General features: G+C 38.4%; 1 long non-coding RNA gene across 5 annotated transcripts in view; it reads left to right on the forward strand.

The window, feature by feature from the left end:
- The window catches only part of LOC110360291 (uncharacterized), a 74,827-nt gene that overhangs the window by 24,141 nt on the left and 35,394 nt on the right, over window positions 1-15,292 (forward strand). For all 5 annotated transcript variants that reach the window (XR_010469172.1, XR_010469173.1, XR_010469174.1 and 2 more), the window contains one exon: window positions 13,391-13,457. This is a non-coding gene — a long non-coding RNA (uncharacterized LOC110360291). The remainder of the gene's footprint in view (window positions 1-13,390; window positions 13,458-15,292) is intronic.

Below are 15,292 nucleotides of genomic sequence, written 5' to 3' on the forward strand. Positions count from 1 at the left end.
GTCTGCAGTGGCTTCTTGCTCTAAATGCAGAGCTACTGCCTTGGTGATAACACCACGCATGGCAAGCAGGATAAGAAATCAGTTGGTTTACGGATCGATGGCACGTTGCCAGTCACATCCCAGCCTGGGGGAACATGCATGTTTCTGTTAAAGTCAAATACTTTCCCAGAGGGAGCCTACATGTCTCATTTTCTCGTGGAAATCATAGGTCTCATCAGTGCAGTAATTCAGTATGTCTCAAATATTTCAGATTAGACAGGACAGCTGTAATCTATTTTTTTCTTCTTTCCCAGAGGAGGAAAATTGCTTGATTTGCTGAGCTGTGTCTGTGACTGTTTCTGTATAGGTACTTATGTGAAGAAATTATTGAGGTAGAGTTGAGTTTGACACTTGGCTTTGAATGTGTTTTGTCTGAAAGTACTGGCCAACCTAGAAAACCAGCATAATTCGAAGGAAGTAATTGGTCAGACAAGATGTGAATAGAGCAACTTCTTAAGTTATTGTAATTATTAGTGGACAGAAAGCTAATTTCTTAATTATTTCTGCATAAGCTAGATGCCTGGGGTTCATGGAGAACAGAACAAAAGACCCAACCTATTGCTTTCATTGTCTGACAAGTTAGAGTTTTCCTGGATGGATGATATTGTTACCAGGATGAATACACATGTTTAGTTTTAATAGTCAACTATTTATCAGTCTGGTAAACACTGTCAAGTCTAGTATAGCAAATCAATTGATAGGGGTGGATTTCTTATTAGTAGGATTTGTTTTAAAAGTATCATCTAAGAAGAAAGTATGGCTAGAGCTAAGCAGGTCTAACCACAAAAATCAAAGGGGGTGAAGCCTACTCTGTTTGACTTCTGAATAAGTAGGTTTTTCCCTTTCTGACTTTGATTAAGGAAAAAAGAGAAAGAGAAAGAGAAAGAGAAAGAGAAAGAGAAAGAGAAAGAGAAAGAGAAAGAGAAAGAGAAAGAGAAAGAGAAAGAGAAAGAGAAAGAGAAAGAGAAAGAGAAAGAGAAAGAGAAAGAGAAAAAAAAAAAAAGAAAAAGGAAAAGGAAAAGGAAAAGAAAAAAAGAAAAAGAAAAAGAAAAAGAAAAAGAAAAAGAAAAAGAAAAAGAAAAAGAAAAAGAAAAAGAAAAAGAAAAAGAAAAAGAAAAAGAAAAAGAAAAAGAAAAAGAAAAAGGAAAAGAAAATGAAAAAGGAAAAGAAAAAGTAAAGGCTGTTGGTACCTTACCTGCCTGACTACAGCAAATATTAGAACATTTAAGTCCTGGTTAAGTGAACCTCTGTCCTTAGCAGTTTTTCAAGTAGTTAATGTGTTTCTTATTCTGGATGATGGAGATACTTAGTTTTCTTTGTCAGGTCAAATACCTGGGACCATAGCTCTCAGCTGTACTTTCACTGTAAAAGGCAGGGACCTAATCCTAATTTCGCTGGATAGGTCAGGATAAACCATGTTGCCATGTTGACTACTGCAGCACTGCACTAGTTTGAAATCTCTGGTAACTTAAGTAATTAATTTTTAATTATAGGGTCTTTAGAGCAGCTCTGTGATCGGTATTAAACTGAGTGAGTGGTAAGAATCATGCCCTGGGCTTGAATGAGATCTAGCATCTGGCTGAGCCACAATGAGCTCTGATTCAAGCTTCAGCAATGCAGAAATATTTACATCAAGTTTACGCTCTTGTTACCCAAACTGCAGTCTATCTGACTTTATTCTTACAAGACTCAATCCTCCTTACGTTTACAGTTCAGATGACATCTTTCCAATCTGATGCTTTTGTTTCTGTCTTGACTTATTGCTTTTCAATAGAGCAGAATTAGCTAAGACTCTCTCTGTCAAAGCTCATTACAATTGTTTTACAAACCTGATCTGCAGACACATCCAAGCAAATGTAATAATTTACGCTTCTAACACTCTGAATTTAGAAACACTATAAATAATTATCATTGTGTTAAATAACTAAAGGCAGTTCAAGCTCAGTTTTTACAGCTCTGGATCAAATCTGTTGCAGGTGTAAATTGGGGAAGAGAGTAAGAATTACGTTAGCTAAATAATGAAGCCAACCATGCCAGTGAGTCTTGTTCCTGAGAGCAGCAACAAAAGCCTCAAGCCAGCTGTTCTGTCTGGTTTATCATGAACCACTGCCTTTGATCAGAAAGGAGAGGCTGAGGTGTGCTGAGGTTTATTAACTGCAGGTGTAACATCCAAGTGTTCTCTCCCCTGAGGAACTTCACAGTCTGTGGTGACACCAGTGGGATTACAGCAGCAATACATGTGGCCCACCACCTTTCAAAGTCATCACTAAATACCAAATTTCATTGCTAAAATAGGTTACCCACACAGAAAGTCCAGGAAATGTTTATAGCTTCCCATGTCTGCTTCTTGCCCATGTTTTTCATACCCTTTTATCACAGCTACACACTTTCCATTTGCTGCTTCTCCCTGTAGTACAAATCTTTTCCCTCAATTTACTCCCTTGAACCTCATTTTCTACTGTTTTAACTTCTACTCTTAGCATTATCTATGCTTCCTCAATAAATCTCTCCTACTCATTTATCTCCCTGAGAATCTAACTTCCTATTTCTATCACTTTTGCCTGTACCAAGAAGTCTTTTTCTAGTTTGACATCCCAACCCACTTAATCACAGCATGGAACAGGGAGATACCTTATTTCAGTGTGGTTGGCACAGCACAGAGAAATTTTTTTTGGCCAAAAATGGCAATGAATAAACCCTTCCAATGATTGTTATTCTGATAAAGTGGATATTTAACACATCCCAGAGGCCCTAACCCACTTCAGAAAATTATTAAGGAATTGTTGAAATTGAAGGTGGCACTTGGGTTGTCAGATTTAGGTTCTCTCTGGTCTGGAAGGACTTCTTTTGGAAAAGTTAAACCTGCAGACATCTGCAAAGTGCCAAACCTGTCTTCTTCCTTTTCCGGATATTGCTTACCCTTTGGAATAATAGGGAACATGAAAATGCAGCTACGGAATGAATAGCTCCTGAAGTAACCATGCCACTATATTCAATACATCGTGTAGGTTTCCCTCTTGTTTTAAAATATATGGTTGTATCTAGCTCAGGTACATAGTAATTCCATTTTATACACAATTTGAAATTCACTATGCTTGGCTTACTAAGAAAAAGGCAGCAAAAACCTGGCCCTTACATTTGCACACATAAAGAAAAACTGAACACTGGCTGATCTGCATGCACACATGCGTGTATGTATTTTCCTTACAATCAACACTCTGGGCTGGAAAGGCTTGACCTATGACATCATGTACTTTGTTTAGGAAAAAAATACATTTTATATAATCCTCTTAATCAAAAGGTCCAGGATATTTTAGATGAGTAATGCATACTATGCCCTCAATTGAATTTGTCCAATATGACATTCCCAACTGTTTGTTGCACATGCACGAAAACTACTTGGGCATTTTCAATGAACACAAATAGTATTTATTAAAAACATTTCACTCATTAGTTGGCACATTTGTGTGGGCTTAGGGCAATGCAGTGATGTTTTCTGTTAAACTGATACAAGTGCTACCATGTGGAGTCTTACACTTGGTTTCATCTACTGTAAAAAACAAAACAAAACAAAACAAACTTATTTACACAATATGGAAGTCACAAGAAGGAGGACAAGTACACTTGCATCTTTTGTGATAAAAGGAAGTTCATCTATCTGAAATTTTGATACTGCTGTAATATGCAGGACCGTGAACATTTTACAAGGAGGATATTTATCCAACAAAGCCAATATAAGCCGAGCTCTACATCAAAAGTCTTCCACACCTCTTTAAATCCACTATTGTTTCCTTTGTTTACTAGAGATTGAATTGGCTTGAGACTGTGTGCAACAATCAGAGACATCTAGTGGCTGACTGATAAATTGCGAATAAGCGTATAACTGCACGCAGCTCTTTATTTTAAAGTGCTCAAGATGCATAAACAGCTTCAGCTGTCTTGACGTTTTAAGGATCCTTTTCTCCCAGTCCTTTCAAGTGGGATACTAGGGATTTGTCTTGTCGAAAGAAACCTTTCCCCACTCACAAACCTGCCTGTGATGTTTCAGAGTTACCTTTCTATAATTCTATCCTTCAAAAAAGTTTAGGTTTCACCTTTTACCTTCTTGGTCTATGTTTTGCTTCATGTACTGCTGTCTAATCACTCACAATGCATTTCAGTGAACAAAAAATTAAAAATAAAAAGACAACACTGAAGCAAGTGATGCTTATTTTCTCTGACCCTTAAAAACAGTGGAAGTTTCTTCTTGTAGAGAAGTCAGAGGGCTAAGGTTAGTCCCATAGCAATATCTTTGTTTTCCTGTGCTCTTTTACCTTGATTTCTAATACTTGAAAACTTCCCTGGCATTGTACTGTCAATGAGAAGAGTAAACAGAAACAGTGTTTTTCTTAATTTTTCTTTCATATGTTTCTTCGCCACAACTACTTCTAAAAATTATCTAACGTATCTGTTCAGGTTTTGTTGGGTTCTGTTGTTTTGTTTGTTGTTTTCTTTGTTTCTCTTTTTTGTTTACTTATTTTGTTTCTTTCTGCTTAAGTAAAAAAAAATAATAAATGAATATACCCAGTTTGTTGCTCTCGAGAAAACATCCAGGAGTTGTTTAGAAATTATCTCAAAGGAAATTTTCTCCTTCCTTCCTTCCTAAAGAATTCCTATTGCAGTGGACCTGAAATAATAGGGGAAAAAAGTGGTGACCCCTTTCTACGTGAGATACCTCTGCTCGCATAGAGGAAAAATGAGGACAAAGCCCCAGAGAAAGTGATTCCCCAGGGGAAGAGAAATTCCTCATTTGAAGCAGCTGGCACAGACACACCACGTTTCAGTCTAGACAAATCCTCACTTTCCTTTAAAGCAAACAAACTTCAAAATCAGTCAGAACAAACACACTCCAGTCCAAACCAAGTCAAGACAGCAAGCAAATACACTCCAGAAAACACCAGGCAATTAGACTCTTAAAGTCAGTTTAAACACAGGAACAGTGGATCAGCAAACACTCCCATCCCCTTATGGAAAACAAACCCAGGAGGCAGCCACACTGCTCTTGCTGGCTTCCTGGCCCCCAAATCCGCAGAAAAGGGAGGACCATGTCTGTCCCCTGCTGTATTGCTCTCGATATGTCTGGCTTCCTAAGTGGGAAAGAAAACATTCATGTAACTTTGCTTATGAGACCTCTCTGTATGGTTTTCACAGAATCACAGCCTGGTTGAGTTAGGAAGGCATCTCTGGAGATCATCCAATCCAACCCCTCTGCTAAAGCAGGATCACCAGAGCAGATCACATAGGTATTGCCTTGAATATCTCCAGAGAAGGAGATTCCACAGCCTCTCTGGGAAGCCTGTTCCAGTGCTCTGCCACCCTCAAAGTAAAAAAAAAATAAATATTTATTCTTATGTTCAGACAGAACCTCCTACATTTCAGTTTGTGCCCTTTATCCCTTATCTTTTTTTTGAGCACCACTGAAAAGAGTCTGGACTCATCCACTTGACATCTATCCTTAAGATATTAATAAGCATTGATAAAATCCCCTTTTCCTATTATTATGTTATTTTATTGTGTGTGGGCTTTGAAGAAGCTTTGCAAAAAAAAAAAAAAAAAAGACCTGGGATAGTTCTGAACTACTGTTTCACCATAAGACAACAATGTGCCCTTGCAGTAAAGAAGGCCAGCAGCCTCATGGGCTGCATTTGGCAGAGCATTGCCAGTAGGTCAAGGGACATGATCTCTCCACTCAGGGCTGGTGAAACATATCTGGAATGCTGTGCTTCCCAAGACACAAGACGCGTGGATAGGTTGGAAAGATTCAAGCAAAAGACCATCAGGATTGTCAAATTCTGGAGAACAAGATGAATACAGAGAGGCTGATGGAGGCCAGTCTGTTCATCCTGGAGAAAAGATGACCGAGGGGATATTTTTTTGTGTGTCTGACTACCTCATAGGTACTAACAAAAATATGGAGTCAGATGATTTTTGGAAGTGTCCAGTGAAAGAATGAGAGATAACAGACAGAAGTTAAACATTGGTCTCTCAATTTCTTTATCAGGATAGAGTATTCAACTTTCCTTTCAGACTCTTTCCTTTGTCCATGCTGGAAAACTTTTTAGCTAAATAGATGAGGAAGGCAAAGACCAGGATGGAAACAGAGGTCCCAAACTAGAAATGCAAAGTTAGCAATGTGTGTTTACACCATCTGTCTAATATATTTTCTACCACAATTCCTTCTTTATGTTCCAGATTCAACTTTCTGAAGATAAACTGAGTAAAAAATGTATTGCTTTCAGATGCCACTATCAACATGAGAGCTTCAGTAGTGGATGTAACAGGCTTCACTTCGTAGTAGCATGTCATGCACAACAGTACCATGTATTCGTAATGGCAGCCTCAAAACCTTGCCTGGGCTAACTGAAATATTCCCACTGAGAAGCAAGAGTCTCTAAAACAGACAGGGCAGCACTCAATTTTACTTAACACATTACAGTCACAAACTTCTACTGAAGTTGCTAAAAAGCCTTTTCTCAGAATAAACATTGTAGGGTCATTGTAGGCTGAAGAAGAAACCTTGTGTCTTTATTTTCCAAATTCCTTTCCTCTGACCTTTTTACAGACTTCTGAAATCTGTGCTGTGACAGAGCTCAGTTAAGTGAACATTCACAGAGCTTTCATACTGGATTTAGACTATACTTTTCTCATCTAAGGCTATTTCTAGGAATGATGTTGCTGATGTGAGTAAACATGTAACAGTAGTTTGCATTGGCAGGTCTACTTCTAGATATATTTCTTCATTATACTTTGGAAATCATACCTAAGCCAGAGGGCACAGGCATTCTCTAAACTAAGTGAAAACAAACCATCTTAGCTATTATGCTATAAAGGCTTCATGAACTCAAGCTCGGAAGTGTGCAGGTTTATATAGCTTCCTGCTGGCTCACCTTGCTTGTCCGTAACTTCCAGTAGATAACTGTGTGGATAAACCTATGAAGTAGTTATGTCCAAATTCACCCAGGCAAGGTGCTTCACTATGTTCAGCATTAAATGTGGAAGCAGACTTTGCATGTATGTTTTTCCTTCAACATTGCAAAATACCACTTTCAGCAGAAGAAAATTCACACACTGAATTTTACACATGAGCCAAAGCATCTCTTTGAATGGTATCTTCCTTTTTGTGTCCTGGATGGTGTAGTGGTTCTCATTGTCACAGACAGCAAATAGAGAGACCCATATTGTAATGAAAATAGCCTGGTTTCCTAGGAGTGCAAACTGATACCCACAAGGAATTTTCTGGTTCTTTCTTGTTCTTCTTTTTTTAATAAAAAAAATTAATTTCTCCAACAAAATGTTTGAAAGAGTTTTTCTGGTGTGGTTTATGTAAGCCTTTCATATTTGCCAGCTAAGGAGGGAAAAATTGTAGAAAGTTTGAGTTGCAGTTATGATGCATGTTATTTCCTTAAACAAATTCAGATGACTTGTGTGTACTAATTACTCCCAGGTACTAAGATAACAGTGGCTTCCATTTAAATCAGTTAATGTTGAAGGTGCTGGAAAAAAAAAATATATATATATATAAAACAAAAAAAAAAAACCACCAGGTAATAACTTAACAGTCCTTGCCTCAAAGAATAGACTATCAGCACCTCAGCTGTTCTGTGTGGTGAAATAAAGTATAAGGCACCTCAAAGAGTGTTTTCACAAAGAAAAGTCAAAGGATGAGAAAGGAAGAAAAAAAAAGCTTACTGAATACTGTCAGAAAATCTTGGCTATATATTGAGCTCAGACTCCTCATTGAGACTGCAGGTAGCTGCCTTCAAACATATAGTATCTGGTAGCCAGGACCACTCATCAGGGGCAGTCTCACACATCTCTTCTTTGAACTAAAAGCATATGGCTCACTTCTTTTGAGGGAGGTGAGAGGTGTTCTACCACACATCTCTCTTCCGATCTCTCACTGGCTATGACATTCTCCAGAAGCCTAAGGTCTCCATTCCTGTACCCCGACAGAGTGTATATCCCTTCCTCTTGGTTTGTGTAGGGTGGACTGTGAGGGTCCCCACATGTGAGTTGTGTACATGGGGAACATGATATGCTTCTGAGGTGAGAGCTCTGGTGTCTAAGGCTATACATATAATTTGCTATTTGAATGACAAACCAAGGTAATTCTGGGGTAAAGATTAGAGCCAGGAACAAACAGAAAGATTTATGCACATGAGCACCCCCAGTGGAGTGACGCTACAACTGTGTCCTTTGCAGGAGACCAGGATGTGGGAGAGGGGTTAGATATTCCCAGCATTGCTTCAGGACGATGAAGGATCTGTCTGTCTAATATCCTGGCCGTGACTGTAGTGACAGAGGAGAGCACAGCTATGGATGGACCTCCTGGTCAGACAGGATGGTTCAATGATTTTATGCATTTGAAGACTGTCTTCCACCAAGGCTTCTCCATCCTATCTGCACACGTTACTTTATTTCGGTGAAGCTAATTCATAGTAACTTGTGACCAGAAACTGGTAGTTCAGAGTCTGAGGCTAATGTCAGAGTTTTCAATGGTTTCAGGGACATCTGGAGCAGAAACCAAGGTTGGATTCCCTCCTTTTTTCATCAGTCTGTTTTAGGGACCAATCGAGCATTCACTTAAGTCAATAGTAGATGTTTCATTCATTTCAGTAGGGAGTAGTTTACTCTTCCCATTTTCCAAGAATATTAATTATCTTTGTATCCATTATCCAAGGAAGAAAATGGGGATGGTTTGGTGTTCTGCTGAAAAGCTATTTGTATAGGAAACTTTCCCTTTAAGTGAAAATTTTCACTTTTATAAAACTTTCTTGGTTTTCTGCTGGGTAAAGAAGATCCGAATAAAAATTATACTTTGAAAACCTAAGAACTTTAATGAAATTTAATGAAATTTAAAAAACAAAACAATACACAGCAAATTAACTGTTATCCCATTCCAAAATTTTTGTTTGTTCATTTTGAAAATTGTATAATATTTGTATTTTAGGGTTAGATGAAAGTAAAAGGGGGTTTTATTATATCGAACATTTTTTCCAAAATCCAAAGACACAAAGGAAAAGGCCTTTATGCGATTTGATTTAGAAGTGATTGCCTATGTCAGAAATTTAGGGGAAAATTTTAAACTAAATCCCATGATAATCAGTGGTGGTTTTGATTAGCTTTAGCAGTGAGACAGATGTGGGGTTTTTTAAATTTTTTTAATTATTATTATTATTTTATTTATTTAATATGGTTTACTAGTGAGCTGTGGCTTTTGTCTTTACTATCTGGGGGAATTTTTGCTTGATGTTTCACGCTTCCTTTTCTGCCTGCTATGTCTATGGTATGCAGTGTTAGTGACTTTCTGGGCTTGTCTGCAGTTGTTAGTGCTGTTACTGTAATATTTCCAAGTGACGTATCAGAACCCCACTGTGCTACATGATGTACAACTATTGAAACAGAATATGGGCCCTGAAATATGAGGCAGGAGAATACAGAGAGAGGGGCACAAAGTGAACACACACAAAAAAAAGCTGAACTGAAACAAAAACATACAGCATTGGTTGATATGATAGACTGCAGTCTCATTTAGCTCTAGTGGTAATACAGTCCCATTATTAAAAATATAATATAAAACACTAAGTTCTAGGAGAAATTCTACACGGCATGATAAAAACAAGTTGAAATGCTGCTTGCAATGAACAGACACTTTTGCTACATTTCATGGGTTACATTCCTGCAAAGAATGGATTGGTGTGGCACTAATGTGACAGGACCCATTGATGCCTCAGTAGAATCTGGCTGTCAGGTGCTTCTATTAGAACATACATTAACCTTGTGGCACGCTATTTAACTCACACTCGGTATTTGACAATCAGAGTTGTAATGCTAGCAAAAGACATAAATTTGATTTTCAGTTCAAGCACCACTATCATAGTGAGACAGATTTACACCAATCTATGCCTAGTCCAACTTGCCTTGCTTCAGCAAAGGCTGTAGTTAACTCTCCATGCCAAATTCATGGGCTTGCTGTTCTCCTTCTTTTTCATTCTGACATTGAAAAGGATTTGGAGAGGAAGTTCTACCTTAAACTTACAAAACAAAATAACATCTTACAAGGGACTCTGTGTTTTTTGTCTTTTATGTGTTACTGGGGAGAAAAAAGAAAGAAAGAAAGAAAGAAAAAAAAAAATTGTCTCTCTTCTTGTTTCATTATTCTCTTACTTTTATTTTGCTTTGAGTATCAGCCCAAACCAGTGACTGTGATTCCAGGGGCCAGAAGGGTTAAATCCCTCCTACTTTTTCCAGTCTCTCTTGAAGCTGGAGTTACACTCATCAAAGATCTAACATGGGGAGGGATGGATTTCTTAAGACAGCCTGAGGGCTCCAACAGCAGCCTTCGCTTTCAATCAATGTCGAGAAGCTTGAGTGGAAATTCATTCAGTGAACAGTCGGAGGTCTTCGCCTGTCCATACAGCTGCCTGGCACACAATCCCAAGCATAAACTGGTGGCGTCTCAGCTGGAGATCTGACATTTTGCCGAACCATCGTTTGTTTGAGAACTGATAATTAAACACTCCTTCTCCTTTAAAAAAAAAATAATAAAAGGGTAGATAAAAAACAGAGTCAATTCTGCTGGTAACCTTGGAGGCTTCCTTTTGTCAAGGTCTCAATACATGTCAAAATGTATTCTATTCAGGATTGGTCCTGGCCATACAATTGCCTTTTCTGTTACCTGAGCATATTATTGCGAATGCTTTCATTTGACTTGCCTCTGGGATGCTGTGCTGCTCTGCCAGAGAAATCTGCACGCTGGCAGGGTTTGTGAACTTATGCTTGCAAACTGATCCTTGCCCTGTGTGTTTCTAAATATTTTGGTATGTAACATGACAGAATGTGACTTTGCACTGAAAAGCCAAAAAGACACAAAGAGGAAGAAACATCTCACATGCCCTCCTTTCCCATATCTCCCCCCTCCTCCAATCCTGTCAAGTTTTATTATACTCAGAAGGCAACCAGGTGAGTCATAATATTTAACCAATATTGGGGGAAGGGAGAGTTTTTAATTAATTTCATTACACATTAACAAAGTCCTGCTCATGGCTCAGTGGAAGTCTATACAGTCTTTTGCAGACAGATGGGAGTTTACCCTCTCTGTCCTCTGAGCTTCCTGGATGAGGTGGAGATGCACTAAGACAGCTTGTTAGCTGTTCTGCAATTCTGCTTTAAGTGTAAAGCCATTGTAAAACAACCAGGCAACCCATAGCTTGGAGCTGGCTTGGCTTTGGTCAACTGATATTGAAGGCGCTGATTTTTTCACTTCTATCCACACGGAAAAAAAAAAAAAAAGGTGTAGATGAAAATTGTGAGCACATCCAGAAACATCTCTGGTTGTACATGTGTACAAGCAGATGTCATCTGGGATCATTCAGCTATGGTCAGAGGTGGCATGAACTCTGGTTTTGGTTCAGAAAAGTAGCCAGTCCTAGCTACTAAAAGGCAGGGAGCAACTGATATTCTCCATAGCTTCACGTCAGGAAAGGAATTTCACAGTCAGAGCAGAGGATGGGAGAAGAGATTCTGCACTCTGAGAACACCTCTCATTTGTGGCATATTGGACATCCTCCCCTAAAGGTGGTCCTGGTCCACTGATTCCAGCTTTTGCTCCAACACTGGTTGTTGTTTGTTTTTTTGTTGTTCTTTGGTTTTTGTTGGGTTGGAGTTTTTCTTCTTTTTTCTTTTTTCTTTTTTCTTTTTTTTTTTTTTCTTTTTTAACTGCAAAAAATGAAAGGAAAAGGTCAAAAGATATATTCCCACCAAGGTCACCTCATAAGGAGCAGGCCTTATACCTGTACTTAGAGGTGTTTCTTAGAGGTGTAAGGTGAGAGCTAGCTCAGATTTTCTTTCTCATGGCAAGAAATTTCTATACAGTGCACATGCATTTGAATCTCAGTTTGTAAGAAGGAATTGCACAGATGATGCACTGGGATGCAAACAGAAGCAAGAAGAGTTCAGAACATTTTGTAGCTAGGCAGAGGGGCCAAACTAAATGTTTTGAACAGAAAATAATTTTAAGCTGTATGCCTCTTTCCTTCTCTTTTATTTGTAGATAAATGAGCACTGAACTGAGATTCCTATTACTGACTGCACTTCTCACCTAATATTTCTCTGTGCTTCACTGTCTTCTGTTGCATGAACAAGCCCAACCTCAGGCTAAGCATTTCTGGAGCTCTGCACTACCTAAGCTAAACCCACTGCACAAAAACATTCAGGGTCAAGCCATGAAGTCAAGCTTCACAGCCCAATCTCATGCCAGGAGTCATATTAAATAAAAAAAAAAAAAAATAATAATAATAAAAAAATAAAATATATATATCTATATATATATATATCCTGCTTAAAGGTTCCTTTCTCACTGTCTGTGCTCTGGACTAGCAGAGAAAAGAGGAAGGAGCATGGCTTCAGACCTGTCTGACCCTTTGACTCCATACGGCTGCAAAACTTCTGCTGTTGCTCTCCAAGGCATCCAGAGGCAGCAAACTGAGGGAGCAGAGGGAAGTAAGAGTACTCATCTGCACTGCCATTTGGAGCTGAACCAGATGGGTGGTGGTCTTCACTTTTCCAGATAAGAAGTTTCTCCTTTTCCATTTGCTTCTCCACTTGGCAGATCAAGCAAGAAGCATCAGAGAGACAGTCCTTCAGGGAAATGTCTCTGAGGGTCAGTGCCTCCTGGGTCAGGAGAGCTTGTGCACATACCATTTTCCAGAGCAGTGCCTGATGTATTTCCTACTCAGCAGTCAAATCCCCTCCCTTGTAGTTCTTCAAGACTGTAATCTGTTTTCTAACCTGTTATTTGGGACTCTTGGAGGCTCTCGTTTAGGAAAAAGGGGATAATGAGGATGAGCAAATAAAGACAAAGACACATTATCAAACAGCAAAATAAAGAGCAGTATTTATGAAAGATACAGTGGCCTCAAAAGTGACCATCTCTATTTATTTTTGTTTTAAATCAGCATTGGTTACCTCCAGTATTTCACAGAGTACTACGGGCAATGGAGTCTTTCTTCACTTCACCACTCTGTTGCTCAGCCTGTTCTCTCTGCCCTTTGTGCATTTCAACAGGGTCCACCATTCAATTTTCTTACCCCTCACATCCCTGTGTGACGCTGCACACAGAACAAATAGCAGCACTGCACTAAGTCCAACATATCTAGTCAAGTAAGTGCCATTACAATGTAAGGATTAATTTGCTGATGAAGGTCTTGCATAAAAGCAGACACAGAAGCAGCAACCAGGGTTAACAAGTTTATACATGAAGAATGTATTAAGAGCACAATAACAGAAGGACAATCCTGTTGTTGCCTTTTAGGTCCCAGATACTGCACATTTGTGTTGGCCTCAAAACTTCTGGGGATGAAACATCTTGCCTCTTCCAGGTAAGGGATTCCAGCAGGTAGCTGTCTCTTTGTACATTAACATTCACATACCCTCATTCTTCTTGTCATCTTGGGCCTTTAGCAACCTGTGTCTGGTGATAACCTTGCTAGTACTCCGTGGATCATCTGGGAGGAGCGTTTTTTGAATAGAAGCTACAGTGACATCCTCCAATCTTATGGGAAATGTTGGTGGTGATGCACAAGTGGCATCCACTTCTTGCCTGCCAAATATATCTGGCACCAGCACCAGAATCTTGAGCTTTGAAGAAACACTGCCTTCCAGATAAGGCATTGAAAAGCAACAGGTTTTCTGGCTCTGGTAAAAGCAGAATGGAGTTATGCTTTGAACCAGCCACTTTTAATTCCATCTGGATGCAAAACTGACTTGAGATCTTTGCCACATATTCCCTGTTTCTCAGCGTGGAGATCTCCTTTGTTTTTCCCTTTCCAGAAACAAGTGGAAGTTCACATGCGTATTTGACTAAGTGTGCACATGGTGTTGTGTAATGGGTTCATATTGGATATTGACTGTACATTTGCAGGGAGATGGATTGGACTGACATGAAAGATCATTTGCAGTTTTAATATCTATTATTCTAGAAGACCCCTTATGGTTAAATTGAAACTGAATTGACTCAGCATGATGACAACCCAAAAATACATCATCATTTTTAATTAGTATTTTTTTCAGAGGAAAAAAATGGATCTTGAATTATTCTGTTTTCCTTTTTTAAAAAAAAGTCACATGACCTTTGAATTCCATAGGGCCCCACAACCTTGAGGAAACATTTCCAAATTGATATATTCAGTTTTAAACCAAAAACACAAAATAAAGATGTTGATTGATAGATATTGTCAGAAATGCTACTTAGGAAAATATGATATTAATAAACTTCTTATTTTCCATTTGGTTCCTTTCAGATAGGAAGCTTTCATATTAATGCCAATATGTAAAGAAAGAAGCATTTCTGTGACACTAATCTCGGTGTTGTAAAAAAAGGATAGGAGTAAAACATTATAATGTAAGCCTTGCATTGGAGAAACAGGCACATTTTGCCATTGGTTGCCCAAAGAAATATTACTTTTTTCAATGTAAAACCAGGATGTTAATTTTCTTGTCATGGCTACATTAATTTATTTGAGAATTCTGTACTTCTTAGATAGAATCTCCCCCATAACTTCCATCTGTCTACAATCCTCTTTATCTACCTTTGCACAAACATGCTGCATAGCCATGCTCTGAACTCTTTGGGTCAATATTTGTCACAGTCCATTTTAGAGCAGACTTAAAAGCAGAGATGAGTTAAACAGCTTTATTCATTATGATCCAATTCTGTGAAATACTCAACACAAAGTAAACATCCTTCCCTATTCAATGAAGCATTTAAATCTGGCTTACAATTTTATAGGTGTTTGAGACTCTTGAGGCTACAGGCAGCCCAGCATTTTTTTTGAGCATAAACTTAGGTACTTTATTGAATAGGTAGCACAGAAGAATTGCCATCACAGTAAAAGTCTTTGTGGAAACATTAAACAATTGACAGTCATTACTTTGCAAACAAATTGTAGGTCAGTCATGGTGATTAAAGGCTATTTCAGAGAATATGATTTTTTCTCCATATTTATTTAGCATTGTCATTTTCCTGAAAGCTCAAACTAGCTAGACATCATTTAGTCTTCCAGGCCTGGGGGGAAATATTCACAGGACATCCCTTTCAAAATATTAAGAGCAAAATTGCATGAAACCACTTTAATTCAAGGGAAAAATAATCATTTTTCAGAGAAAGCAATGTTGAATGTTGAAAATTATAAGTGTTCATTATTCAGTTGGGTTT

The sequence above is a fragment of the Columba livia genome, chromosome Z (genome assembly GCF_036013475.1).
Source record: "Columba livia isolate bColLiv1 breed racing homer chromosome Z, bColLiv1.pat.W.v2, whole genome shotgun sequence".
NCBI classification, from domain to species: domain Eukaryota; kingdom Metazoa; phylum Chordata; class Aves; order Columbiformes; family Columbidae; genus Columba; species Columba livia.